The sequence below is a fragment of the Arvicanthis niloticus genome, chromosome 6, assembly GCF_011762505.2.
Source record: "Arvicanthis niloticus isolate mArvNil1 chromosome 6, mArvNil1.pat.X, whole genome shotgun sequence".
Taxonomy (NCBI): domain Eukaryota; kingdom Metazoa; phylum Chordata; class Mammalia; order Rodentia; family Muridae; genus Arvicanthis; species Arvicanthis niloticus.
This window is the reverse complement of record NC_047663.1, coordinates 98,898,957-98,926,496: the sequence shown is the minus strand read 5'-3', so window position 1 is coordinate 98,926,496 and position 27,540 is coordinate 98,898,957.

Here is a 27,540-nt window from a genome sequence, read left to right as displayed (position 1 = left end):
TGTTAATGGGTCAGGGTCAATGGGCCGCAAATCAGACAGGTTATCCCATACCAGTTTACAACCAGATTAACGCCATGGCCATAAAGGCATGGAGGTCCCTGCCCAACAGAGGAGAGGTATCAGGAAACCTAACAAAGGTCATCCAGGGGCCCACGGAGCCATTTTCTGACTTCGTGGCAAGAATGATAAAGGCAGCAGAGAGGATTTTTGGTGACCCAGATACAGCCATGCCATTGATAGAACAGCTTGTCTATGAGCAGTGTACGAAGGAATGTAGGAATGCTATCACTCCATGGAAGGCTAAAGGATTGCAGGCATGGATGAAGGCATGCAGGGAAATAGGAGGCCCTTTGTCCAATGCAGGATTAGCAGCTGCTGTCCTACAAGCTACAAAAGGAATAGAGAGAGCCAAAACCTGCTTTATTTGTGGGAAGTCTGGGCACTTCAAAAGACAGTGCCCCGAGAGGAGTAACAGTACAGGACAACACGGACAGGGCCCTGGGCCTTGTCCCAGATGTAAGAAGGGGAATCATTGGGCAAAAGAATGTCGCTCCTTCAGAGATATTAACGGACGTCCCCTACGTAACAACTATGGTGGTGTTTGTCCAAAAAACAGGCAGAAGGGCCCACGACCCCAGGGCCCGCAAATATATGGGGCCATTCAGAGTCCATCTCTGCGAGCCCCTCGGAACCAAGGAGGGCCACTCCGGGTTCTGCAGGACTGGACCTCAGTGCCACCATTAGAATCGTGCTGACACCGCAAATGGGAGTGCAGCCTATAGAGTCTGATTTTTCAGGACCATTGCCCAAAGACACTGTAGGCTTACTTTTAGGACGATCATCCTCAGCTCTGAGGGGATTACAGATCGTTCCAGGAGTCGTAGATGCGGACTATACGGGGAAGGTCAAAATATTGGCCTCCTCTCCAAAAGGAATTACGGCTATTTCCCCAGGAGATAGGATAGCTCAGTTGTTACTACTGCCCAGTTTGCATAGCTATTTTCCATTCCATAACAAGACTAGAGATAATAGCGGGCTCGGGTCTACCGGGTCTCGCTTTGCCTATCTTTCTTTAGAATTACAAGATCGTCCTATGACGACACTATGGGTAGAAGGTCGATCTTTTTTGGGACTGTTGGACACTGGGGCAGATCGTAGCATCATATCTGCCCATGACTGGCCTGCCAAATGGCCGACCCAGAGGTCTGCCCAAAACATCCGGGGATTAGGCTATGAATCCTCCCCCATGATGAGCTCTAAGGAGCTAGTGTGGAAAAATCAGGAAGGGAAAACAGGAAGGTTTACTCCGTATGTTCTGGACCTCCCGGTCACCTTGTGGGGAAGAGACGTACTAGTACAATTAGGCATGAAACTCACAAATGATTACTCTGCTCAATCACAAAATATGATGCAGGGCATGGGCTATAGGCCAGGCAAGGGACTGGGAAAGAATCTGCAAGGCAGCCCAGATGTGATAACTACACTTCCCAAACATGATAGGACTGGGCTGGGTTTTTCTTAGGGGCCACTGAGGGAGGTACACCTATCACTTGGAAAACGGGGGACCCAGTGTGGGTCCCTCAGTGGCCATTGCCTATAGAAAAGTTACAGGTGGCAAGAGCCTTAGTGCAAGAACAATTAGAGGCAGGACATATAGAACCATCCCAATCCCCCTGGAACACTCCAATCTTTGTAATAAGAAAGAAATCAGGTAAATGGAGATTGTTACATGATTTGCGGGCCATCAACGCCCAGATGCAACCTATGGGCCCCATTCAACGAGGCCTTCCTTTACTTTCTAGTCTACCAAAGGAATGGCCTATCTTTATAATTGACATTAAGGATTGTTTCTTTTCTATACCATTGGCCCCCACCGATTGCGAGCGGTTTGCTTTTACTGTCCCCGCAATAAACAATGAAGAACCTGATGCCCGCTACCAATGGCGGGTACTACCACAAGGAATGGCCAATAGTCCTACTATGTGTCAGCTGTATGTAGGGCTAGCTTTGCTGCCAATTAGGCAGACCTTCCCAGAGATTAGAGTTTGTCATTACATGGATGACATTTTACTGGCCGCTCCCACCAGAGACCAGTTGAATTCTGCTTATGCAGCATTGATTAAACAACTGAAGAAAGCACAATTATATGTGGCTCCAGAGAAGGTACAGACAGAAACGGTAGGACGATTCCTGGGAGCAGTAATATCTCCCAGGGACATTAGACCTCAAAAAATAAATATCAGAAAAGATCATTTACGTACGCTAAATGATTTTCAACAATTGTTAGGAGATATCAATTGGATTAGACCCTATTTAAAGATCCCCAATCATGAGTTGGTTCCCTTGTTTGACATCTTGAAAGGGGATCCTCACCTGACCTCCCCCAGGAGCCTCACACCAGATGCTAGGTTAGCCCTGCAAAGGGTAGAAACTGCTCTAAGTAAGGCACAAGTTACTCGCATCCGCGATGTGCATACCATCCTTTTATGTATTTTACGGACACTAAGACAACCTACTGCGGTACTATGGCAGGAGGGCCCCCTATTATGGATACATCCTCATGTTTCTCCTAGTAAAACTGTGGAACACTATCCCATGGTCATCGCACAGTTAGCTTTAATGGGCCTTAAATCGTGCTTGGCACACTTCGGTGTGCCTCCAATGAGGATTATTACCCCTTACACTAGTCAGCAGATACAAACTTTGTGTGCCGTGATAGATGATTGGACTATTCTCAGATGTAGCTTTGATGGGGATTTTGATAATCATTTCCCCAAGAGCCCTATCCTGCAGTTTTTTACCAATCACCCCATTATATTTCCAAAGGTTACAGCCTCATTACCTATACCTGAGGCAGTGGATATATACACGGATGGCTCCAAAACAGGAGTTGGCAGTTACGTTGTTGGCTCTGAACCCCCAGTACAAATTCAGTTTACCCCTGGAACTCCACAACTCGTGGAGTGCCAAATTGTGTTGGTAGTCTTTCAAACCTTCCCTGGTCCATTTAATTTGGTATCAGACTCCAGGTACGTAGTTAATGCTGTAGCTTCTTTGGAACTTGCAGGACCTATTAAGTCAAATAGTCCTGTTTGCCACATTCTCCAGCAAATCCAGAAGCTTATTTGGCTAAGGGAAAATAAGTTTTTCGTCCAACATATGAGAGCCCATACTATGCTGCCAGGTCCCATGACAGAGCGCAATGCTCTGGTGGATGCAGCCACCTGCATGGAATTTGTCTTCCACACGGATGCAATTACTAAAGCCTCTGCTTTTCATAAGCAGTTTCATGTACCATCCACCACACTCCGCCATATGTTTCGCTTGCCACGAGCAGCAGCCAGAGATATTGTAACCAATTGTCCAGATTTTGCACAGTTTCTTCATCCGCCTCATACCGGCATTAACCCTAGAGGCTTGTTGCCTCTCAAACTGTGGCAAATGGATGTTACCCACATATCCCGCTTTGGGACTCTTAAGTATGTCCACCTTTCCATAGATACATGTTCAGGCATCGTCTATGCCTCTCCCCTAAGTGGGGAAAAAGTCCGCAATGTGATAAGCCATTGCCTTGCGGCTTGGGCGGCATGGGGAAAGCCCGATGTCATTAAAACGGACAATGGACCGGCCTATGCATCTAGGCCTTTCGCCACATTTTGTCAACACATGAAGGTGAAACATATCACTGGTTTACCCTACAACCCTCAAGGTCAGGGTATTGTGGAATGTGCCCATCGCACACTAAAGGAACTGCTAATAAAACAAAAGGGGGGAGTAGCTCGTGGGCACTCCCCAAAAGATCAACTTTCTTTAGCCCTCTTCACTCTAAATTTTTTGACATTGGATTCGGACGGACGCTCAGCGGCCGACAGGCATTCACCGTCCACCCCAACTGTTAAGCAAGAAGTAAAATGGAAGGATGTCTTAACAGGCTCATGGCATGGTCCGGATCCGGTCATTTCCAGATCCAGGGGAGCTGTCTGTGTTTTTCCACAGGACCAGGAAGATCCGATTTGGGTCCCTGAACGCCTCACTAGACGTATTGAACCACCCCAGGACCAGAACGATGCGGAAGACATACGTGATGATCCAGATGATGAGTCTACTGCTGATGGTAACCCAGGGATTAGCCATTCAACTATGGGCAATAGCCAAAACCTGGCCAGTTCCCATGCCCATTCATAGCAATTCCCCAGTTCTGCCCACCTTTTTCTCCACCTCTTGTGACCAAGATATGCCCTGCACTATTCCCACTCAGGAGGCCCCTGCAAGATATACAGCCACTAATTACACCTTGGCAGGCACCTTATGTTTCACCTTTAATAGGAGTGTTGCTCCATGCATTTTTCTAGCATCCCGGTATTTGGTGAATTGGCTAGATCCCATAGATACAGGGGGAACAAGCACCAGAGTATTACACACAGCTCTATCAAAGCTGAGCTCCGGCCTTAGCCAGGGTTCAGGAAAGACAGGCACTAATTCTAGTGCCTCCCTCAATATCACCACCTTTCTTATGTCGCAATATTTAGTTATACCCTCTAATGGTAATTCCACCCAAGCCAAGTCTACTAAGCGCAAAATCCTGCCTATCTGTCCACCTTACCAAGAGTTTCCCCCTGATTTCTCTCCTTGCCAGAGTCCCGATCACCGGCTCACCCAGATATCTTCTGGGTTTGAATTTAGCCCCCCGTTGTTTAAAGCAAAGTATACCAATAACTTAAGGATTGCATCCAGGCCAGGTAACATCTGGCCCTGGTATCAATGGCTACTCTCTAATAACAAGTCAGCCTTTACTTCTCTCACCCCATTCTCTAGGTTGAGAGGGGGCAATTTCTCATTGGTTAACATTACTGCCATCAGGCACCCCAATGTGAGTTTGTCAGATATCAAGATTAAGGGGCAATTACAGAATCTTTCTTATGCAGAGGCTCCCGTTTGTGTGAAGCCCCCCTTTTTCTTCATTCTGACTAACTCCTCAGGGGTAGTGCTAAGTTGCAATGCCTCCGGGGTTGCCTGCTTGATATCTGAGTGCTGGGATGGGACAAGTACCACAGCTCTGGTGGTGCAGTTACCAACCTTTGTACCCGTCCCTGTCGAAGCTGATCCTGAACAATTTCCAATACTTACCCTGTTGCGCCATAAGTGTGATTTCGGTATCACAGCAGCGATAGTAACTGCTATTGTAATATCTGCCGCCGCAGCCACAACTGCTGCGGTCGCTATGACCTCTCAAGTACAGACGGCAGAGACAGTCAATTCCATAGTAGAGCAGACAGCTGCTGCACTGACTACCCAGAGAGAGATTAATGCCCATCTTACCTCTGGAATACTACTGGCTAACCAACGCATTGATATAGTCCAAAACCAAGTAGAGGAACTATTCAAAGTCATTCAGGCCTCCTGTGTGTACTCCATGAGAGGCCTCTGTGTCACCCCCCTACAAACTAACTTTTCTCAGTCTATCAATCAATCTAGGATGCTGTCGGAATACCTGCGAGGCAACTGGTCGTTGCAAGCAGAAGAGATGGTGACCAGATTGTTTGTCCAGGTTGCCCAGCTGAACGGGACCAGACTGCAGCCTCTCTCCCTCAGTGACCTCACATCCTGGATGGCCAATGCCTTTTCCTTCTTTAAAGAGTAGGCGGGAGTCCTGGTTTGGGGAGCCATGGTGTTGGCCGGTTGTGTCTTTTGCATATGGCTTCTATGCAGACTAAGGAGAGATCATGCCAGGCACAAAACCGTAGTCTACCAAGCCTTAGCCGCCCTCGAGAATGGTGAATCTCCCCATGTTTGGCTAGCAACCCTGAAGGAAATATGAGCGGGTTTCATAGATACGAGCCCTTAAGGAGTACTCTACTGGCAGTTTGAGGTGTTTGCGAGTGGGTACTCGACAGGGAATGTTCCACGAGTATGGATAGATTTCCCGAAAGTATGCCTGATTGCATAAAGGTTTGATGCCAAAAACCTCCTCTCCTGGTGGTGCCCCAGGGTGAAGGCTCCCTTTCCCCGTCAAAAGGCATCGAGATGGGTATGGGAAGTATTCAAGAGAAGAAACCCATTACAATATCTCATCTTGCACAGGGGATCAGGCCTCTGCTTTCCCTCACTGTACAACTATACTCATAGGGCAACTATCGTGTACCCGTTCTATGACTCAGGGTTTGCAAATAAAACAAAAAAGGGGGAGATGTAGGAAGCTGACCTGACAGACCTGACGGCTGGAAGGCACCGCAGGTCTGTCATGTCAGCTTGAAAAGTGGGCCGATTCAAAGCTGCTAAAAGCGGCGGAACTGCCTCCACTTCAAAGCAGCTACCTGTTTTTTCTTACGGTGCAGCCACCGACTCAAGGCGGCTGCCCGTTTTTTCTCTCGGCGCCACAGACTAAAAGCGGCTGTGGCTGCCAGCCGAGAGAAGCAGCGCCGCAGCCTCAAAAGCGGCTGACAGGCTGACATTCGCCCGTCAGCCGCTGAGGCGACTATCCAAGATGGCAGCTAACTCAAGGCTTTCAGGGAAAACCATCAGTGCACGCAGTGCACTGCACATGCGCAGTGCACTTAGGAACTTGACTCCAGCCCCTCCCAAACGGGGCATGCAAATAAGGTACAACTAGGGTACCACGAACCTGGCCAATCACCCCGCCTGGGCGGGGTATGCTAATGAGTATGCTAATGAGTCATTGCAAATTGACCAATCGGACACCTCCATGTGCTTTGCCACGCCCAGGGCTGGGGGTATATAAGTAGCCCATTCTGAGCATTCCAGTTAGTCTCTCCCAGAAACCTAAAAGAGCGCTTCCAATAAAGGCTGTTGAGAAGAATCCGGTTTGTAGCATCTTCCTTGCTGGACAAGCGGGGCGCGACAAAGTGTCGCGCCCCACTTGTCCAGCAAGGAAGACGCGACACAAGCCACTAAGTAACATCCCTCCATGGCCTCTGCATCAGCTCCTGCTTCCTGACCTGCTTGAGTTCCAGTCCTGACTTCTTTTGGTGATGAACAGCAATGTGGAAGTGTAAGATGAATAAACCCTTTCCTCCCCAACTTGCTTCTTGGTCATGATGTTTGTTCAGGAATAGAAACCCTGACTAAGACACTGTCCACATTTAGGGTGAATCTTCTTGGCTTGGTTTATCATTTCTGGAAACTTCCTCACAGACACACTCAGAGGCATCTTTAGTAATCTCCCCAATGTCCTTTGGTCCAATCAAGTTGACAACCTAGATTAACATCACAAGAAAGAAAGAAAAGTCTCTTGTTCACTCCTAACGATACAGACCTTGCACATCAGCGTAGCTCTCTGTTTCTATGATTGTTGCTGCATCCCTTGCTTGGCACACTGCAGGGATTTCCCACCGTATTCTGCTCAGTTTGTTGTGGTTTAAGTATAAAATGTCCTCTGTAGGCTCATGTGTCTGAACACTTTCTCCCCAGGAGGTAGTGCTCTTTTGGAAGGTTATAGAAGCTTCAGGAGGTGGAGCCTCGATTGAGGAAAGAGGTCACTGGTCTTGGGATTCTAAAATTTGGCCCACTTCTCATCTACCCTGGGCTTTGACTGCAGACAAGATGTAGCCAGCTGTCTCAGTTTCCCATTGCCAGGTCTTCCACACCATAATAGACTGTGTCCACCCACTTACAAGCCAAACAAAACCTTACCCCACAAAGTTCCTTCTACTCAAGTATTCATGTGGTCACAGCAGGAAGAAATACAACAAACACAATTTGGGATTATAGCATTTGTATATTTTATATTCATCTATATTTGCATTTCACAGTGCCAACAGGATCTGTAATTTGAGCTATAGCTTAAATGAATAGGTGTCTACTCTGGCTGAGACAAATCTCCAGCTTGTTTAAACTCTTCATACCTCAATTTCCATGTTTACAAAAATGGAACTAATAACAGTACACGCTTACACAGAATGTATGCCTAGCCCACGCTGGTTCACCAGAATATAACCCCTTCCTCCCCTGGTCCTTTCATTACTACTCCATCCACCGTCTTCTTAAAGCAGTCAGTCCATCTGATGTCATCAACAACTATTGGCTTACAAAAATAGCTTCATTATGCTATTTTCAAACAACATTGATGTTTGTTATTTCTCTCTCCTGTTCTCTTCTTTCTGCCCGCTTGCATTTTCACATCCTGTATCCCTGCCTCCCCCATCCAAACCTCTAGCTTTCTTCGCAAGGCTCCTAACTAATTCTGTAGTCTATCCTCACTCTAGTAACCACTCATTTGCATACATACAAATACCCAGATAGGTTTCATATATGAAAGTGCTTGTGCTGTTTTTCTTTCTGAGACTGGGCCATCTTGCTTAACAGAAGACTTTCCACTACCATTTATTTCCACAAACTTTTTATAGTTTCCATTTACAACAGCTGAGGAAATGCATTCTTCTGTTGATGGACATCTAGCCTGGCTCCATTTCCTTGCAAAGATATCATTCTCAAAATAACAGAAAGAGGATATTCTTGCACACGGCACTCTGATGGTGGGGGCCCTTGGTATTACAGAATGTAATGAACAGGAAACACATTTAAGATACCTTTAAATGTATCATTCACCACCCTTTGTCTATGTGTCAGTCCATGGAACCTCTACAGTAATTAACACACATAGTTTATCACCCCTGGACTCTTCAAGCCCCTCCCACTCAGCCTTGGCCATCTACCTACCTGGTTCTGTCACTTCAGGTGACATCTGCCTTTTGTGGGCTTTCATATAAACAAAATCATGGAACATCTGCTCTCTTGTGTCTGGTTTCTTTTGCCCAGCATATATTCTTATCTTTACGTTCACCCCATGTGTCAGTTTTCCCTTTACAGTAGCAGCCTTGCAGCCTATGACTGTGACATCGCCATTTCTCTGTTCATAAGCTGTTGGACCTTTGAATTGCTCTTTGTAGCGAACCATCATGAGTACCTTTGCACCTCCAGAGGGAAAATATTTGAAACAAGGGGATCCTAACAAATGTCTTGGAATCAAATCTTCATTGAGTATCTACCATGTACCAAATATCCTGCAGTAATTCACAGATAATTATGATATGCTGCCTTCAATTCTAGATCTCATAATCTAGAGAGTAAAGTGCCATGTTAAAAACAATCATTTCTATAAGATAGTAGTCACAGTTGCATCAATGGGGGGAAAGCTGGAAATAGGAATGAGGACAGATTCATTTATTGGGTGAGGAGGTAAGTAGAAAAGTCTTCCTGGAGGGAATGCACTTTGGATCATGTCATTCATCTGATACAGAGCTAAGGGGGTCTGTCACGGGTGCTAGTAGGCTGTGGGGAATAAGAAAGACAAAGTTGCTGCCTTTACCTGGATCCCATGGGCATTCACATCCAGCTTGCCCACTTCCCCAACCCCCACCACTATGTTTACTACATTTTTAAAAAGTATTTCTTAAATTTTCATGCTATATTTGATCACATTCTTTTTCTTCCCCCAAATCCTCCCAGTTTCTCTTACCTCTCTACCTACCTTCATGTTCTTTCTCTCAAAAAGAACAAAAACAAGAGAACAAAACAAAATAAAACTCCCAAAAGACAAAAAAAAGCACCAAATCATAACCAAAAAATAAATAAGTACAAGGTACACACATGTGCATGCGCACCCCAACCTCACACCCCCAAACAACAACAGCAAAAACAGAGTCCTAGGTATGAGGCCTGTCCTGGAGTGTGGCTGATATGTCCAGTGCTACTCTCTTGGAGGAAAGGGATTTCCTCTTCTAGCAGGTATCAGTTACTTGGTTAGAAGGTGTCTTTGTGCCTACTTCCTCTTCTCAGTGCCCAGGTTTTGTCTGGTTTGGGTCTGTCCTGAACTTGTGTTGCTATAGCAGCCTCTGTGGGCTCACATGAGCTTCATCCCTGAAAGCCTCCTTAGAGTCATCTACTACCTCTGGCTCTTAAAATTCCCCCACCTCCTTCTCTGCATAGACTGAGACTTGAGGACAGGCACATGCAATTTCTGTTTAGAGCGGAGTCCTCCAAGGTCTCTCACTATCTGAACAGTGTTCCATTGTAATCCTTACTTCTTGTCAGTTTTGAAGCCTTGTGCTGACCACTGGTGCTGGGTAAATGGCTCAGGCTCTCGCTCATGTCCACTGATGTAGAGTTATGACTTTGCCCATGGTCCTCTTTCTACCTCCTTCTCCACCCAACCAATGGCCTCTTCCCCTCTCTTCTGTGCTCGTGCAGTCCCATGAAGAGTCTTTCACAATTTTACAGATGGCAACAGAAGCCTGGTGAAACTCTTTCATTGATGGGGGAACAGGAGAGGGCCCCTCTTGTTTCCAAGTCTGTGCTTGGTAAGGTTTGGTGGGGGAATGCATGAAGACCCAGAAGAAAGCAGATCACAATCTAGCCTTACTTCAATAAATTGCTGTGTATCTGCAGGTAGATCCACTGTTCTCAGTCTTAATTTCTTCATAGGCTTGTGGTTGAACAAATCATTTAAGTGTTTTGTTCACTCCTGGACATATTATTCTATCTATCTATCTATCTATCTATCTATCTATCTATCTATCTATCTATCTCAGAATTATAATTGTCTTTCTAGAAGTGATATTTGACTGTCATAAAATACTTAATTCAGAAATCTGCAAAGGGGAAACTATAGAACTTACCCCAAATCCCACTATGCAGAAATAACTATGAGTAACATTTGAGAAAGATTGTCTGGTACACCTTCTCCCAGTCTTAGAGCTTGTGATCTTATATACTATTAGAAACAAGATTGACAGATAGAAATGAAGCTATAAAACTTTGGTCATGGCAACCTAACTTCATATGCAATACAGTCTCTAGTAGTGTTTATCTTGCATGAATCACAAAAAAGAACAAATTAAAATAATGCTAAAGGAACCGATGAAATATGAAGCCCTGTTATTCTGACATTAAACCCTTATGAGGGTAATCTAATAGATATCAATAATTCCAATAAGAAGAAGTTTCAGAATGGAGACTAGAAAACGTGCTTTTCAATTCTGAACAGGAAATCCACACCGTGACTGGAGGAACACTGTGCAGGTACCTGAGACACGGTTTGGTGGGCTGGTGAAGGTATGATGAATGGCCAGTTGTCCAACATTGTACTGGAATTGATGACAGTGCAGAATTGACCCAGACTACTCAGGGACTACTTCCTGAGGTGGTCACCGGGTACTGTCAGAAACTGAGCAAAGGACATGGGTAACCTATTCTATGAGCCCCAACACTGAGGATCTGACATCTCTGGCCACCTGACAAACCTACTCAGTAATTCAAAGGAATTGAAGGTCAACAGGGGATGTCTTGACAGGTGTGGAGACAAAGTGGCCTGGTTTGATTCTGGGGCATCTGGAAATAATTCACAAATCTGTGATAGGCCAGTGATCACACCAGCCTCACCCTTCTCCGTTTGTGCAGAGATGAACTTGGGTTTTCATGATTGTGCTTATCAGGGGATAAGGTGGCTGTAACAAGAATCAGATCTGTGTTGACAGATTAAATAAGAGTGTGAGGGTCACAGGGTAGAATACTATCCATGCTTTTTTTTTTTTTAAGGCTGGGCAGGAAAGCAGGTGGCAACACTGTAGAATGGCACAACTCTCAAAGACCTGCATTAAACCAAGGGGTTGGGGATCAATCGCTACAATGTTGGTGTATAGGCCTGAAGACTTGAGTTTTACCCAGTGCAGTAGCACATGATTGCTCTCCTGGGACTGGAGAAATGGAAACAAGGATATTCATGAGGCTTACTGGCCAGCCACCCTAGCTAGACCCAGGGGTTAAACTACTGCAGCTCTCTGACTTCATCAGAGAAGTTTCTTTATACAGAGCATTGTGGGTAATGCAGAAACTTACAAGTGGACAAAATGTGGAGATGTGACTGTGGAATGCTAAGCCACAAAGAGGCACATCTATATCACACCTCTTCCTCCTGGCTCCGGGACCATCCCAGAAGAGAGGCAGAGAGACTATAAGAACCAGAGTCTGGAGAGGACTGTAATAGAGTCTTTTGGACATGACAGGACTACTAGACATGACATGATGGCCACACTCATGAGCTCACAGCAGCTGAGGGTCTTTGCATCATCTTTGCACAAGATCAAGCCAGTTTACATTGTAGCATGGAGTGGGAAGGAGTTCATCAGCCCCCACCCTTCATTGAGGAGTTATGGTAGTTGGTGGTTTCTTGATGAAGTAGTCAGTTTTCTTCAAGTGTGTAGCTGCTTGTATACCGACCAGGTCCAGTGGGAGACTCCACACCCGGGATATATGGACAACACAAGGTAGAGTCGATTGGATCACTAAATTACAAGGAGAACAGAGAGCACTGCTGCTCTGTACAGCGGGATGATCATGTTCACAGTGGGCTGGGGCTGGACCAGCCATGCCATCGAACTCTGTCTCAGCCATGCCATCTCATCGTTGCTCTGTCAGGTTTTCCCTCCAAGCATGATTACTCTTGTCTCCCACCTGCTAATGCCATGATCAGGAAAGAAGACAGCCAGGTCTTATCTGCTGGAAGGATTAAAGTTTGCATAGGACTATTTTTTCAAATATAGTTCTCTTTATTAAAGCAAATAATCAGAATGTTAGTTCAATTTTTATTACTGAGGATGCATCATCTGAAAGAAATAGCAAAACCTCATGTTAAAGGCTTAAAACAATAAGTTGACCTCTGGTCTCCATATGTACACAAATAGGCATGTGTTCTCTCTGTCTCTGTCTCTGTCTCTCTCTCTCTCTCTCTCTCTCTCTCTCTCTCTCTCTCTCTCTCTCTCACAAGCTTGGACAAGAAGAGTAACCCTTTGTGACTCAGTTTCCTCACTGTGAGATACATATGATGAGAGTAATGGTTGCTTATGTCTCCAGTGTGTGTGAAACAATCGCTGTGCACAGGGCTGTCAGCCATCACTGTCCACAGGGCTCTCACCAACAGCTGTGCCCTCAGCAAACAGAAGTTCTTTATGTAGGCTTATGTAAATCCAAAAGACCTCTCTGAATGCCAGTTTTATTGACACTCATCAGAGATAACCAGGAATAACATGTATTTGTATTTGAGAGGTAGCCCAAGGCAGGTGTGTGCTAAAAAGGTAATGGGAGAATTTATGTGTGGGTTAAGGTAAGGTCTATGAAGCAACTCCAGGGCTAGCAAGAGAGAGATGCTATTAACCACCTACTGCAAGGGTGTATAGAATTCACAGGAGCTTAGGGAGAGGCTGCTCCTCAGATTCATGACTCCAGTGGAAGAATTGCACCCAAGAAACTTGCAATGGTACAAGCAAGAGAGCAATGGTTACTGCCCAACCCTTACTGTGCTGCTTATAGACCAATATAACGGCACCCAAAGAATAAGGAGCCTTGGGGTGATGTATCCTGGGGGTTCAGTTCTTGAAACAAAGAGAAGGTTGAAGAGGGTGGAGGCATGTTTTGCACAACTCAACAGGTGTCATTTTATTTCTCTTCTTTATGACCCTGGAGGTGAGGATAGTTGCCCTGTCATCTTACAGAAGAACTGAAGCTTCCCATCAGCTTAGGAGCTTGGAGTAAGTAGCAGAGTTGTGACAAAACGCTTGACAGAAGAAATGTCTTCCCTCAAGGTAGGACGTGTTCATTTTGGCTCATTTGAGGGTACAGTCCACGGAGGTAGGGAAGGCTGGTGGTAAGAATGTGAGGCTGCTGTTCACTTTTTACCCCGTTCCTCATACAGGCGCACTCCACCTGCCCTTCATTCATGCTATCTTCCTCAGTGCCCTCAAGCAGCTCTCTTGTACCTCAATAACTCCCCAGGACAGCACAGTTACATTATTACAATGTGTGTTACGCTGCAAAGCAAATAAGCTTTCTCCAATTATGCTACAAGTTCCCCTGTGGCACTGGCTAGGAATTTTTCTAACCCAGCATCCCTCACATTTAAGTACATGTTCTTGTACAGGAACAGGGAATAACAGACATTTGCTAAGTGATCCAATGTATGGATAGATAAAAAAGGAGAAAGGGAAAACCCTGAAGCTCAATGAGGTATAGGGAGATTTCACTGCACAATCCACCAATGCACATTTTCTCTCAGTCAATTCTGATCTCAATGTCTTTCTCGCCCTGCTGTTTACAGCCAAGGCAGAGTAGGATTGCCATGGGAGCAGTGAGCCCTTCCTTAGGAAAATAGGTAGTACTGGTGAAGGCAGGCAGAACTGCAGAAAGTCCTCCATGACAGGTTCCATGAGAGGCTCTGCCATTGGTATTCCACAGTATGCAGCAGTTTTCAGCCTCCTTCTAGAAAATACCAAGTGGTTGTAAATCATTCTATAGCAGCTGCCCAAGTGATAAGTGCCTGGGATTTGGGGAGGCCATGGGGAAAGGATATTGTTCTCAGGAGCTATGCAAGCCTATTTCTGAGATTCAGCAATTTACGCTGAAGTGCCTAGGATTGGCTTAGTTCCCAAATCAACAAGAATCAAAGCAGCATTTGCTCTTGTGGTGGCAGCCGTGGGGAAAAGGGTGCAGAGAAATGTACTCGGAGACCCGGTACTTTAGTTCTCAGGAGGCGTGGGTACTTAGTGAGAAAAGTTACCTCTAAGGCACCCTTGACCTTGGAAAAATTATTTAAACTTGTTCATTCAATTCTGTTCACCTGTAAAGTGGGACAAGATTAAATGAATATAACAATAAACATAAAAATGTATAAGGATGTCTAAAGTATGGTGGCTACCATGCTAATGTCTGCTTTAATCTCAATGATAAATGTCATCAGCACCACCACCATGTATCATTATCAACATCATTTCTATCACAAGCACCATTACCACCATGATCCTTATCACCAATATTGTCATTACCTTCACCACCGCCACCATCATCATCATTACCACGACCATCTATCTATATTGTCTATCTACCTATATGTCTATCTGCCTATCTATCTCTATCTATCTATCTATCTATCTATCTATCTATCTAATTTAGCCATCCATCCATCTGTCCATCTATATAACAATCTATCCATCCATCTATTATCTATCTATATATCTATCTATCCATCTTTCTATCCATCCATTATCTAGCTGGCTAGCTATATATCTACCTATATATCTATATATCTACATATCTATCATCTCTCTACCTACTCATCTATTATCATCGTCATCAGCACTACTACCATCATATCCATCCCCGTTACATTGATCATCCCATCACCATTATCACCATCCTCTTCATCACCACCATTATGACCACTCCCACCATCATCATCAATACCAATATCATTCTGATCACCAGTGTCATTGCTGATAGTCATTACATTATCTTTTTCAAACAATTATAATTCTTTTACTTACAAAATTTTGTACTCGGCCATGAGAACTCCTAGATATCCAAATCAATGATCTCAAAAAGCAACTCAACCACATAGACATCCCAAAAGTGCCACAGCAAAAACTAGTTCAAGAACCGCAGAGAAGGAATGAAGACCCCCTCCCCACCCGAGGGTCAAAAGGAGAGGAAACAGGTAAGGCAGCATCTTAGTTAGGGTTTTGTTGCTGTGAAGAGACACCATTACCATGACAACTCTAACAAAGGAAAACATTTAATAGGAGATGGATTACAGTTTCAAGGGTTTAGACCATTATCATGGTGAGAAGCATGGCTCTGGCAGCATGCAGACAGACATGGTGCTGGAGAAGGAGCCAGGAGTTCCACAGGCAGAAGAAGACTGTGTGCCACACTGAATGTAGCTTGAGCATAGGTGACCTCAAATCCTGCCCCCACAGTGACATACTTTCTACAACCTACTCTAACAAGACCTCACCCCCTAATAATGCCACTCCCTATGGGCCAAGCAGTCAAACACATGAGTCTGTGGAGCCATACCTATTCAAACCACTACAGGCAGACAAGGTATACTATAGGTCTAAAACAATATCTAGGCAGAGAAAAAGCATGCAGATTCAGACCAGGAAGATAACTTCCGGAAACTCCATAATCCACACAAAGCCTGTCTAAAGGTTGAGAATAGAACCAGTAGCCCTAGAAATTTTTTAAATGCGTTCATAGATACAGCAGATTTCTGCTCTCAGCACACTCTAATGTATATTCTATGTTGGTAGGAATCCCTATAGGCCTCCCTCCCTAATATGCATAGGAATAAGGATAACACTAGATAGATAAATCCCAGGTAAATTGGTCTTAGGTTTCTTCTTTTACCCATGTAAGCACAGAAGAAGAAATAAATACTCCCCTGTTCCCAATCTGCAAAATGTTCTTTAGATCTTCATCCACAGTGCTGGATGTGCAGGGTTGATGGCTCTCTCAGAACTAGTTCCATTTTATGTGCCTGGCATTATTGTAGACAGTAAACACCAGATATCCTATTAAATCATCATGGTAGCTGCAGGAAAAGAAACCCAGTAGCTCCCTTTATCAGTGAGAAAATTCAACAGCATATCCAGGGCCACACAAAGGAGTGACAGATGCAAAATCCAGTGTCCATTCTGCTGAATCCAAAACCTTTGATTGCTCAGACTGAACAGCCCAACATGATAGCCACTCCTCATGGTGGTTAATATTGTCACGTTACAGGATTCAGAGTCACTCAGAAGGCAGGCTTATAAAAATGTCTGTGAGGGACAGTTTAGATTGGCTTCCCTGACATAGCAAGATTCACCATAAATGTTAGTGGTACCATTCTGTGGACTAGGGGCCAGGAGAAAGTGCTGAACACCAACACTTATTTCTAGCTGTTTTCTCACTGTAGCTACAGTGTGAGCAAATGCTTCATGCTCTGGCCTCTGTGACTTTGCTACTACAACGGGCTATATTATCAAACTGTGAGCCAAACAGGCCTATTTTCCCTTAAAATAAAGCTCTTTAAAAAGTGTGTGTGTGTGTGTGTGTGTGTGTGTGTGTGTGTGTGTGTGTGTGTGTGTGTGTTGACACATAAGTAGGTACCCACTGAGGTCAGTAGAGGATATTTCCTGAAAATGGAGTTACAGATGACTGTGAGCTGCCCAACACAAGTGCTGGGAGTCAGACTCAGGTTGCTGTAAGAGTAGTTGTGTGCTTTTAACTTAATGCTAGCTCCAGCCCTTGAAGTAGCTTTTTCCAAGTATTTTGTCATGGCAACAAAAAAAAGTAATGGATGGACCACTAACACAGGTGCCTGCTTATGCATAATTTTAAATTAATTTGAATTTAATAAAGTTAACATTTTAATTCCGAGTTACACTGACCAAGTTTAAAATGTTCAGTAGTCACAGTAGCAGCATGGACCTCATTGTGATGGGTGATGTCAAAAGATGAAGATCATGTCTGATTTAGTTGTAGCTTTGTATTTAAGATGCTCGGAGACCCACAAACCAACCCGCATAAGGTTACCGCCAGAAATAAACCATTTGGAAGGCAATTAAGCAATATGAATCATGAAAGGTGTGATTAATCAAAGAACAAGTCAGACAAAGAAGCCATGAAATGTGACAGCTGTTGCAAATCCGGATTTCGAGCTAAGAACAGAGCAGGAGCTCCCAGGTGAGCACCTGGGTGAGAAGCCGTTCTCAGCTCTACAAGGCCCTCCCTGACTGCAGGATGACAGAATTCTGATCCCTAGTATTACCACATACATGGCCTTCATCCACATCTGGAGTTTGGCCCACACTCTCCTTTCTAAGTACTGGCTTTTTAAGGCAGGTCTGTGGCAACCACATGCCAGCATTCCCTACTTTAGGACATTGTGAAGGATCTGTTGGTGGCTTTGATGTGAGGACACTCCTGGTCAGATCAGACACCCTGGTCATGAGAATTAGGTTCAAGTCTGTCCCTGAATCTCTGTGAAATCTAGCATGAATCTTATAGTTGCTCTGGATCTTGGTTCTTGACCATGGGGAAAATGAGACCTCAATGTATGTTTGTGATGAGCAAATGAAATGATACACAGGAAAATCCCACTTGAGCCTTAAGGTACTTTTCCAAATGTCATTGCTTCAATTGAACTTCAAGACATCTGTTATGGCAGCAGTGCATGCCAGATGATTATCTCAGAGAAGAGGGAGATTCACCCCACTCATCTGAGTCCCCATTTGTCATTCGATAATAGGTGGATGCAGTTAGAACAGCTATATGAGTGGGAGCAGATAGCCAGAGGTTAAGGGGAAGATGGAGTTTGCAAGCATCTGTTTCCCTTCTCCTGCTGTAATTCTATCCCTGGACAAACCGAATCCCTCTCACTGTCACAACTGTAGGTAGAGTAAACTTTCCTTACTCAAGGTCAACATTAAAGTGACAAGAAACCATCTCCATTGTGTTCTTTACAGGCTAGATGATTGGTACTTATGCCTACTCCCCAGGGGCACAGCAATGAAGACTACAAGAAGAGGAAGCTATGCTGATTCTTCTCTGACTCTGAGAGCGACCCACTGCTTACTCTTTTTATAAGGCCTCAGAATTTTGTAGTTGCTGATGGTTAAAAAGAGGCTGAGGAGAAAGGATGCTTCTGCTACCAGTCACAGGCAGGGGTGGTCCCATGTCCTGTTTGCCTATAAGCCCCTAGTCCCTACACCTAGATGAAAGGAGAATCATTTCCAAAATGGAACCTCTTAGAGGGAAGATGGGTGAACCCTGGAGGGTCTTCCAAAAGCAAAAAGAATTTTCCTTCACATCCGGCTTTGAATTTTAGTCTCACAGTTCTGTACATTTTACCTTCTCAATCACACTTAACTGCGTTTTTCAATGAAAGCACTAGTGGAAGAGTTTCCTAATTAAATGAAGAAGAATTAGTCTCAAGTACATTTGGGCAAATGCTACTGCCCTCCCTTGAGTGGAAAGAAACTCAAGACCCACACTGACGGTTTGGGAGGATCAAGCTGATGTTTCCCAGTGTCCATCGGGGGGTGGTACCTCTTTCTCCTCTCCCCACTCTTGTCTCTCTCTGCTTCTCTCTCTCCTTACAAACTCACATTCTAGGTCCAGGACAATCCACGACTAGGGGCAAATGGATAGTTATCATAAGACTTACTGGCCAAGTCCACTCAGTTTTGTCTACTTTCTCTGACCAATCAGCACGACCACATTTATTTCTACACTGTGATCATTTTGACCCTCTAAACAGTGTATCTGTCTGTCTGCTTACCTGCCTGTCTCTCTTTTTCTCTTCCCCTTCCTTCCACCCTTCCTCCATCTCTCTTTTTGCACAAGGTTACCACAATGTAACCTAGGCTGACCTTGGATTCACGATCCTCCTGCCTCTACCTCCTGAGTGCTAGATTGCTATTTTTCATTACAGCCTTTGTCTTGTAACACCACATTTATTTTCTTCAGGCAGTTCATCCTCTGCCTCTGCAGTTCTAGATACCTAATAGATACCCAGTGATAGCTAGTTAATTTCTTAACATTTATTTAACATAAGATAAAAATTGTAACATTGATTTTAAGACATTTAACACTGTCTGACGTCATTTTCATTTTCAGTACCACTGGAATGAAAGCAGGTTGAGGACAAGGTCATTGTTTCTGTCCCCAGCTCCAAGAAGAGGCATTGTCCATGAACAAAGCATGGAAAGGTTAAGAATAGGCTGGCCATGGCTGTGTGTGTGTGTCGCACATGTACCATGTTGATCCCAAACAACGTGAAAAGGAAAAGCTGTACGGACATCTGCAGGGACAACAGATGAAAGGATGGATATGAATATGAAAAAATGAAGCTGCCAAACACAAGCTCTATAATCAATGAATATTTAGTGTGTAATTCGTGAAAATAAAATTCATCATTTTGATAATTGCTTGAGATGCTTTTTATATGCATCCTCTCATTTGATCCTTCCTTCCTGCTGTATCAGCTAGGTGCCATTGATCTTTTATAGAACTGAACATTGATAAGAACAACAATTTGTACAGAGGTTAGGAAAACTGTTCAAAGTCACATGTCTAGATTTTATCCCCATTCACTAGTATCTTCTTTAGTATGAAAAAACGGTCGTTTATAGCTACCTCACTATGCTCAAAGGGCCAAGGGCTTCATTTCTGTCTTACTATTTTCCCACTGCTGCGATATAATACATGGACAAAAGCAACTTAAGGGAGAAAGGTTTATTACTGTTCACAGTTCTGGGAGGATACAGCCCACCATGGTGAAGATGTGGCAGCAGGAACCTGGCTGACACATTACCCCTGTATTCAGGAAGCAAAGAGTGGACAGGAAGTAAGCCCTGGCTATTAAAGCCTCAAGACCTACCCCCCCCTCCCCCAGTGACCTACTTTCTTCATGAATCTGTGCTTCTGAAGAGCGCCACCAGCTGGGGTCCGAGTGTTCAAACATGAGTTTTGGGGGGCGGGGAATAGTATTTCACGTTCCAGCCATAGCAGTATCTGAACCCAAAGCAGCTGAATCCACAGAAGAAGAAATGAACAGCATGTTTTTGTGTATTCTAACAAGCACTTCTACATCTGTACAGAATAACTCACTTCCGTCTATATCCCAGAGAAGGACCTGTCCTCACTCACTCTTCAGTCTTCTGGCTTCCACACATTTACCACTTGTGGCTTTTCTTTTTCCGCCTTGTTAAAGCTCTCTTGACAGGGAGCCTAGCTTTTCCTTTTGTTATTTAAAGCCTCTGTATGATGGGATTGGGAGGATGCTGCACCTGAGCTCTAAGAATCTTCTCTGGTCCTTTCTTTTCCTTCCAGGACCAGGACCCCACATCAGTTCTTGGTACAAAGAAAATGACACGGCTGAATGGCAGACCATGGCACTCCAGCTGCTGGACTAAGCCAGAGTGACTGAGAGGGATAGGAAGCAAAATCTTAGAAGGTGCTAGGAGGGTACACTGTGAGCGATTCTTAGCTGCAGCCGTGATCGCAAACAAGGAAGCAGGATTCTGGGAACTGGAGACAGTTTGGTCCTGGTGGGCAAGTGTGGCCTGAAGCCAAGAATGTTCTGATTGCAAGAGGCTCAGAGTAAAAGTTCACGGAGCTGTTGCTGTCACGTTGGACCCACCTGGCCAGGTTACAGCACAGGTAGAAATCTTCACTTAGAGTCTTTAAAGCCACACTGGTTCTCTTCTTGCCCCACTGGGCTGTACGAAATCACAGGTTTCACTGTGACATTCCCATACATGCCTGGTATGCACTGTGATTAGATCCATGTCCCCTCTCTTGTTTCCCTCCCTCCTCTACCTGCTCCCTGGTCCCTGGTCCCTGGTCCCCTTCCTCTCCTCTGATAGCTCTCTGTCTAGTTAGCATCATTGACTGTGTACATTACTTACTCTTAAATGTGAGATGATTTATGTCTTCTAACTCCTAGTTCAGCACTGGACTTATTAAAGCCTTGTAGAAAGCAAATATTTATGACATATGTTTTAAATTTATTGGTTTGAAGCTTTTAAAAATCTTAAATCAATTTATTTCATGTCATTTTAGTCTGCTCCATGTGGTTTACAGCCGTGATCTTTGTGATCCAAACCGTTTTTTTTTTTTTTTTTAATGTAATTTATTAGTGTATGTTCTTTGTGCAAACTGATGGGCCTCTAGGATGTATCCACCTGTGTCTGCTATCAACCCTGACCCTGCTGCACCCCCACCACTCCACACGGTCCATCCCCCATTACACATCTCCTTTCCCACATAGCCCCTTCCTACTTTCATGTCACGTTTAACGTAAGTTACAACCAAAATGTAACCCGTCCTACCGAACTTAAGTCCATTTTGCCTTGAGTACATAAAAGCAGTGAACATTATGAAAGGAGTTCATGCTCCTTAAGATTTTAATGGGGGCTGGTGGGGAGCCAGGCCACTCAGCTCCATCCCTGGGAAAAGCAACTGTCTGATTAGCTGCCCCTTGTCTCGAGCTGGAGGCCTGGGTGTGGCCTACACACTTGAAAGGGAAGTTCATGAGTTTATTTGCTTCCCTAAGCCATAGAAACAAAATGCCATGAATCGTGGTTGAAGACAACAGATATGTGTAGTGTCACTGTTCCCAGGGCCACGAGTCCAAGCTCAGCTTGTCGGCAGGGTCCTGACCCTACTGGAGAAATCCTTAGCATCCCCTGGCCTGTATCTGTATTGGCCCAATTTCTGCCCCCCTTGTCACACAGGTGCCCTCATCCCCTGCCTAGAACTCACTGTGTGAGTCAGGCTATGCCTTGAACTTGAGCGTCAATCCTCCTGGCCCTGCCTCTTCAACACTGAGGGAACGTATTTGGAAGAAAAGCATTTGTAGTGATGATATACAGCTGAGTGGGTAGGCTCAGAATTCTTATAAAGACAGCACAGGTTTCTTCTTCCAAATGTATTCCCGTTCACAGTTACTCAGGTCAGAACTTGGACATATTTGGGCGAAGGAAGCAGTTGAACTCACTGATGCAGGCAGCCAGTTTTCCCAGGCATCTTTGGTGTGATCTTTGAACTGACTAAGCACTTGATCAAGGCTGGAGAGATGACACAGTGCCTATTTAGGTAAAGTGCTTACAAGAAACAAGCATGAGAATCCGAGTCTGATCTCCATAAAAGCTAGGCCCAGCAATGTTCACCATAATCCTAGCACTAGGGTGTATATAAAGGGTGAGTCACTGGCAGATCCTGGGAATTCGATGGCCAGTCAATCTAATCTACTTAGTTAGCTCTAGATTCGGTGAGAGAGGCTGTTTCAAAAAATAAAGTGGAGAGTAACTGAAGAAGACACTTTACACTGGCTTACACACACACACACACACACACACACACACACTATGCCTAAGTGTGCCCATATGCATGCGCATGCACACACACATTCACATGTGTACATACAAGCATGCATAAGTGTGTACACCCATACACAAATAAGTACACACAAGTATGCATAAGTGTGTGCATGCACACATGCATAAATACACACTCATGTGTGTATGAATAAGTACGTGTAAGTGTGTACATGCACATACACATACACACGTGTGTGTGTGTTTGTGTGTGTATACACACAAAATTAACTATTTGGCCAAGAAGACTCCCAGGGACCATGAATGCATGAATGATAGCACAGTGACCTGGCCAAGGACTCTGCTCACCACACACACTCGGCTGGACTGCAGGCTGTCTCTGCACTCCTGCATTTAATTGAATCTTTTAACACCTCTTTGGGATGGGTGGCAACAGCTCTTCTTTTCACCATCTGGCAGGCCCTGTAAAAACCATCAGTTACCCACTGTCTCACAAAGGAGTAAGACAAGACATGGAGAGGTTAATGGGCACTCAGGACCTCCTTAGGCCACCAGTAGCTGGTGTCAAGCTGAGCCATTGATGACCTACTTGCTTTCTGGCTGTGAGAATCAACCCTGTGCCAGCATATGAGTCATATACAGTGGCAATCTTTCTTGCAAAGTAACAAAACTAGTATGGGGTTGAGTTTCCTCATTTTGAGTGCCTTTAGATGCACCCCCAAGTTAGACCATTCATGCTGCTGTCTCCCTGTACACAATGGCACAATATGTAATTACCAGGACCTTTTCACATGGAGGGCTTCAGAAGATGGCAATCTCCCATTGGGACATCAAACTTCCCTAAAAGATTCCATGACATGGAATGTGTCCTAGATATATTTAGGACTTGCCTGGGGGCAGTTTAAGAGATGCTGATGCAGGGTGTGGCAGTGTCTGCCTGCATCCCCAGTGCCAGAAAGGCAAAGACAGGCAGATCCAGGAGGTGACAGGACAGCCACTCTAACTGAATTAGCAAGATCCAAGCTCAGTGAGCGAGGCCCTATCTCAAAAATTAAGACGGAGTGTGAGAGCTCATCAGGGAAGGGTATGAGCTGTTCTTCAGAAGGACCTGAGTTGAGGTTCAGCACAGTTTCTGTAAGTCTAGCTCCAGGGGAATCTGACACCTTTGACCTTTGTAGGTCACACACACACACACACACACACACACACACACACACAACTAATGTCTGGCATTTATCCCCAAAGATCAGGTTTTAGTAGGTCTTGTATGTAGCCATGGTCTACTTATGGAAAGCACACTAGTAACTTTGATATGGAGACAGCCACGAATGAGAACTCCTGCCTAGGCAGCTGGCAAGATGGGAGTGGGGCATCAGATGCACCTAATATTCACTAATTATTATGTAGCCCAAATTGATATGCAAAGTTTTGATTGATTATAGACCCACCCTAAAAAGAAACAACTGTCATTGGCCTGATTTTACAGGAGATAGAGTTTAAAGAAGCCTGGTGACCTAAGGAACATTACCCGGCTAGGAACTGGCAGAGCCTGGCTGGAGACTGTTGCCATCTGGGCTTTGATGCAATAGCTTTTTCGTCATGCTCTCTGTCTCCCTCTCTTGGTCTATGGTAGGTGTTCTGTGAGTCTTTACCAAAAGAATAAACAAAATGTCAAATCTTACTTTGACACTTCATACAGACCATCACAAACTGGGCACCACTGCCTTTTATCCAATCTCACACTACAAAACTTCGTCTTTGTCCCAGGTTGATCGGGTGTTTGTGGGACTCTCCAGGCTGATGGTCAGTGGCCAAGTGAAGCAAGCTCAAAGAGGCTTCAGCACTCCCTCCTCCTAGTCCATCCCCTTGCCTGCCTGGGAGTCTGTAGGGAATTGAGACCAGGGGGAGGATTCAGAGGAGAGAGCCCTTTGAGCCAATTTATGTGACATGTTCCTCAGACATCAACCCATATGCAAGTCATCTGGGATTCCACTAACATGAATATCATAGTCAGAAGAGCTGGGGTAACATCAGAAGTGTGGATGCTGCAGACCCACAGACCTCGCATGTAGCAGCAAAACACTGGAGGAATCTGACAGGACAGCACACCATATGGAGTGTGAGAATGTCAGCTCTCCCTTAGAGTTCTCCTTCATAGCCATAGTTAATCCAATTGTATCCTAGGTACCTCACACAAAGAGAGACATAGGGAGACAGAGCTGAACCCCATCTCAAGCTCTGCTTCAATTCCTATTATATACGTGTGCAAAGTAGGTTACTAATACCCCCGTGATGGCTAATCCTGGCTGTCAACTTGACTATATCTGGAATCAGCTAAAACACAAGCTGCTGGGCTCACCTGTGAGTGCCTTTCTTTCTTGATCATAGCTAGAGCAGGCAGACTCACCCTAAATGTGGGTGGCACCTTCTGGTAGCAACCCAGATAAAAGAACATAGAAGAAGGAAACTGCTTTCTGCATGCTTGTCCTTACTCTTGCTGGCAAGTCCATCTATCTTGATGCTTTGACATTCCTTCACTGCTGTTAGAACCAACATCTTCAGGGTTCTGATGTACACTGAAGCTGCTCTCTGGACATTCCCCAGGCCTTCAATGCCAGATGGGGACTTCAACCTTGTGGGCTGAGCGTCTGCAGGATTCGCAGCTTCTCCAGGGTTTGACAGCCATTGTTGGAATAGCCTAACTTCACCCTGTAAAAATATCCAATAAATCCTCCTTTAATATATATGTGGGTGCATGTATATATGTGTATATATAAATAGAATGTGTATATTTGTACCTATCTATATATAAATAAACATTTTATAAATATATGTACACACACACACACACACACACACACACACACACACACACATTCATTCTATTGGTTCTCTTCCTTTAGAGAATCCAGAATAAAACAACTCTTCCTCAGAACATCACTTTTAATCCCTCACTGCAAGCCCAGTACAACAGACCTTAAAAATGCTTACTAAATACGTGAGGAGTTTAATTCAGGTCAGAGTAAACAGTGTTTATTATGCTTGATATCACCTCAAGACACTAACTGCCTCAGGAATTTTCAAATACATCCTTCCCAGGTTCTATGAAAGGGGTGTTATGATTTGCATCTTTAGTGTGCTCTCAAAACCTTTTGTTTCAAAGGCTTAATTTTCCAGTGTGAAATTAAGATTCAGAGCATTTGTGAGAAGGTATTGGACCATGAGGTGTCTGACCTTGTCAGTGGATCAATTCACTGATGCCTTTATAGATTAACAAACAGGGTCTGAGAGAAATATTTTGTTGAAAAAAAGGGTATCTCTCTCTCTCCACCCACTCTCTCCTTTCTGCCCCCATGAAGTAAGCAACTTTTACCACATGCTTCCCGTGACATGTACCCCAGCATCGGCCAAATGATAGGCATGGGCTTAAACCTCTGACGCCAAGGCCCAGGAAGGCAACCCTGAGTTCAAATGTAGGTCAAATGAAGAACAAGTCAGACAGATAGTATGTTCTTATAGAGCTTAGAAAACTACTGAGAATTCAAGGAAAACACATAAACACAGAAGATACTTCTAGAACCTTCAAAATTCTCTCCATGTTTTGTCACAGTGATGGGAAGACAAATAACTCAGTTGGTGACTTTATGATCTCCAACACAGAGTATTCATTCTGATGTCACTAGTATAAACTGATATTGCTTGATTGGTTAGCATGGGAAAATATGATAATTTTTTTAGCTTCAGTATACTCAGAACTACTCCTGTGTCTTACAGCTGAGCTGTATCTTGTGTGTATTGGTTAACCAGCTCACTAATTTCAGTAAATATATATTACAGCCCCAGCAAGTTCTAGATAATGGCTCAGATGTAAGCCAAATGATGATCAGATTTCTTTTTAAAGAGAGTTTAAATGTAGTCAAAGGAGACTGAGAATTCAAGGAAAATAGACAAATATAGAGGATACTTCAAGATTATTAGTAACTTTCATGCTGTGGTAACCAAATACCTGACAGATTTAAGTAAACAGGTAGGAGAGCTTACGTCATCATGGAAGGGGAGGCCTTGTGGGGCTGTTTTACCCATGACAGCAGAAGTGTGATACACTGATGGTCCACATGACAACTCACTGATACACAAAAGATGCAGATCTTCAAAAGTCCAGCCCTAGTGCTCTCCTTCCACCAGCCAGGCCCCATGTCCTAAGGGCCCCACATCCTTCAGAATGGCACCATAAACTAAGGAGAAAGCGCTCCAACATGAGTCTGTGGGAATGTTTCAGATTCAAACCAAAGCTTTGAAGGCAGATAATAAAATGGGGATATTAAATGGAAATTCTCTTTCAAAGCACAAAACAGGACTAACCTGGGACAGTGTTTAGAGCAGATGACTGAGCCCCATGTAAGTAATTCCAGCTTACAGTGGGGAAGGCGAAGCTCTGCAATGGAGAGTCCAAAGTCTCAGAACCAAAAGAAATAAATGTTCTTAGAAACAAGGAAATGTTTGCCCAGGAAGATGCTCCTTAGAATAACTTGCCTCATGGAGTTGACATTGAAATCATGCCATATGCTGTGTACACATTTAATTAGCAACTTTCACACATCCCTGTAGATCCTCCATAGTCCCCCAAATTTACAGATGAGAAATGATGTTCCAAAAAGGGAAGTCACTTGTCCAAGATGACGGCTGATGAATGAAGGCCCTGGACTTCATCTCAAGGACACTGACCCCCTCCAGTGCAAACCAGACAGGCACAGGCTCCCTGAGGACAGAGCACCCAGCCTGTGTAGACAGGGAAGCCTATAGTGTAGATATTAAATGTGTAGACTAAGCCTGGTGGGTTGCTTAGCCAGTAAAGTGATTGCCATGC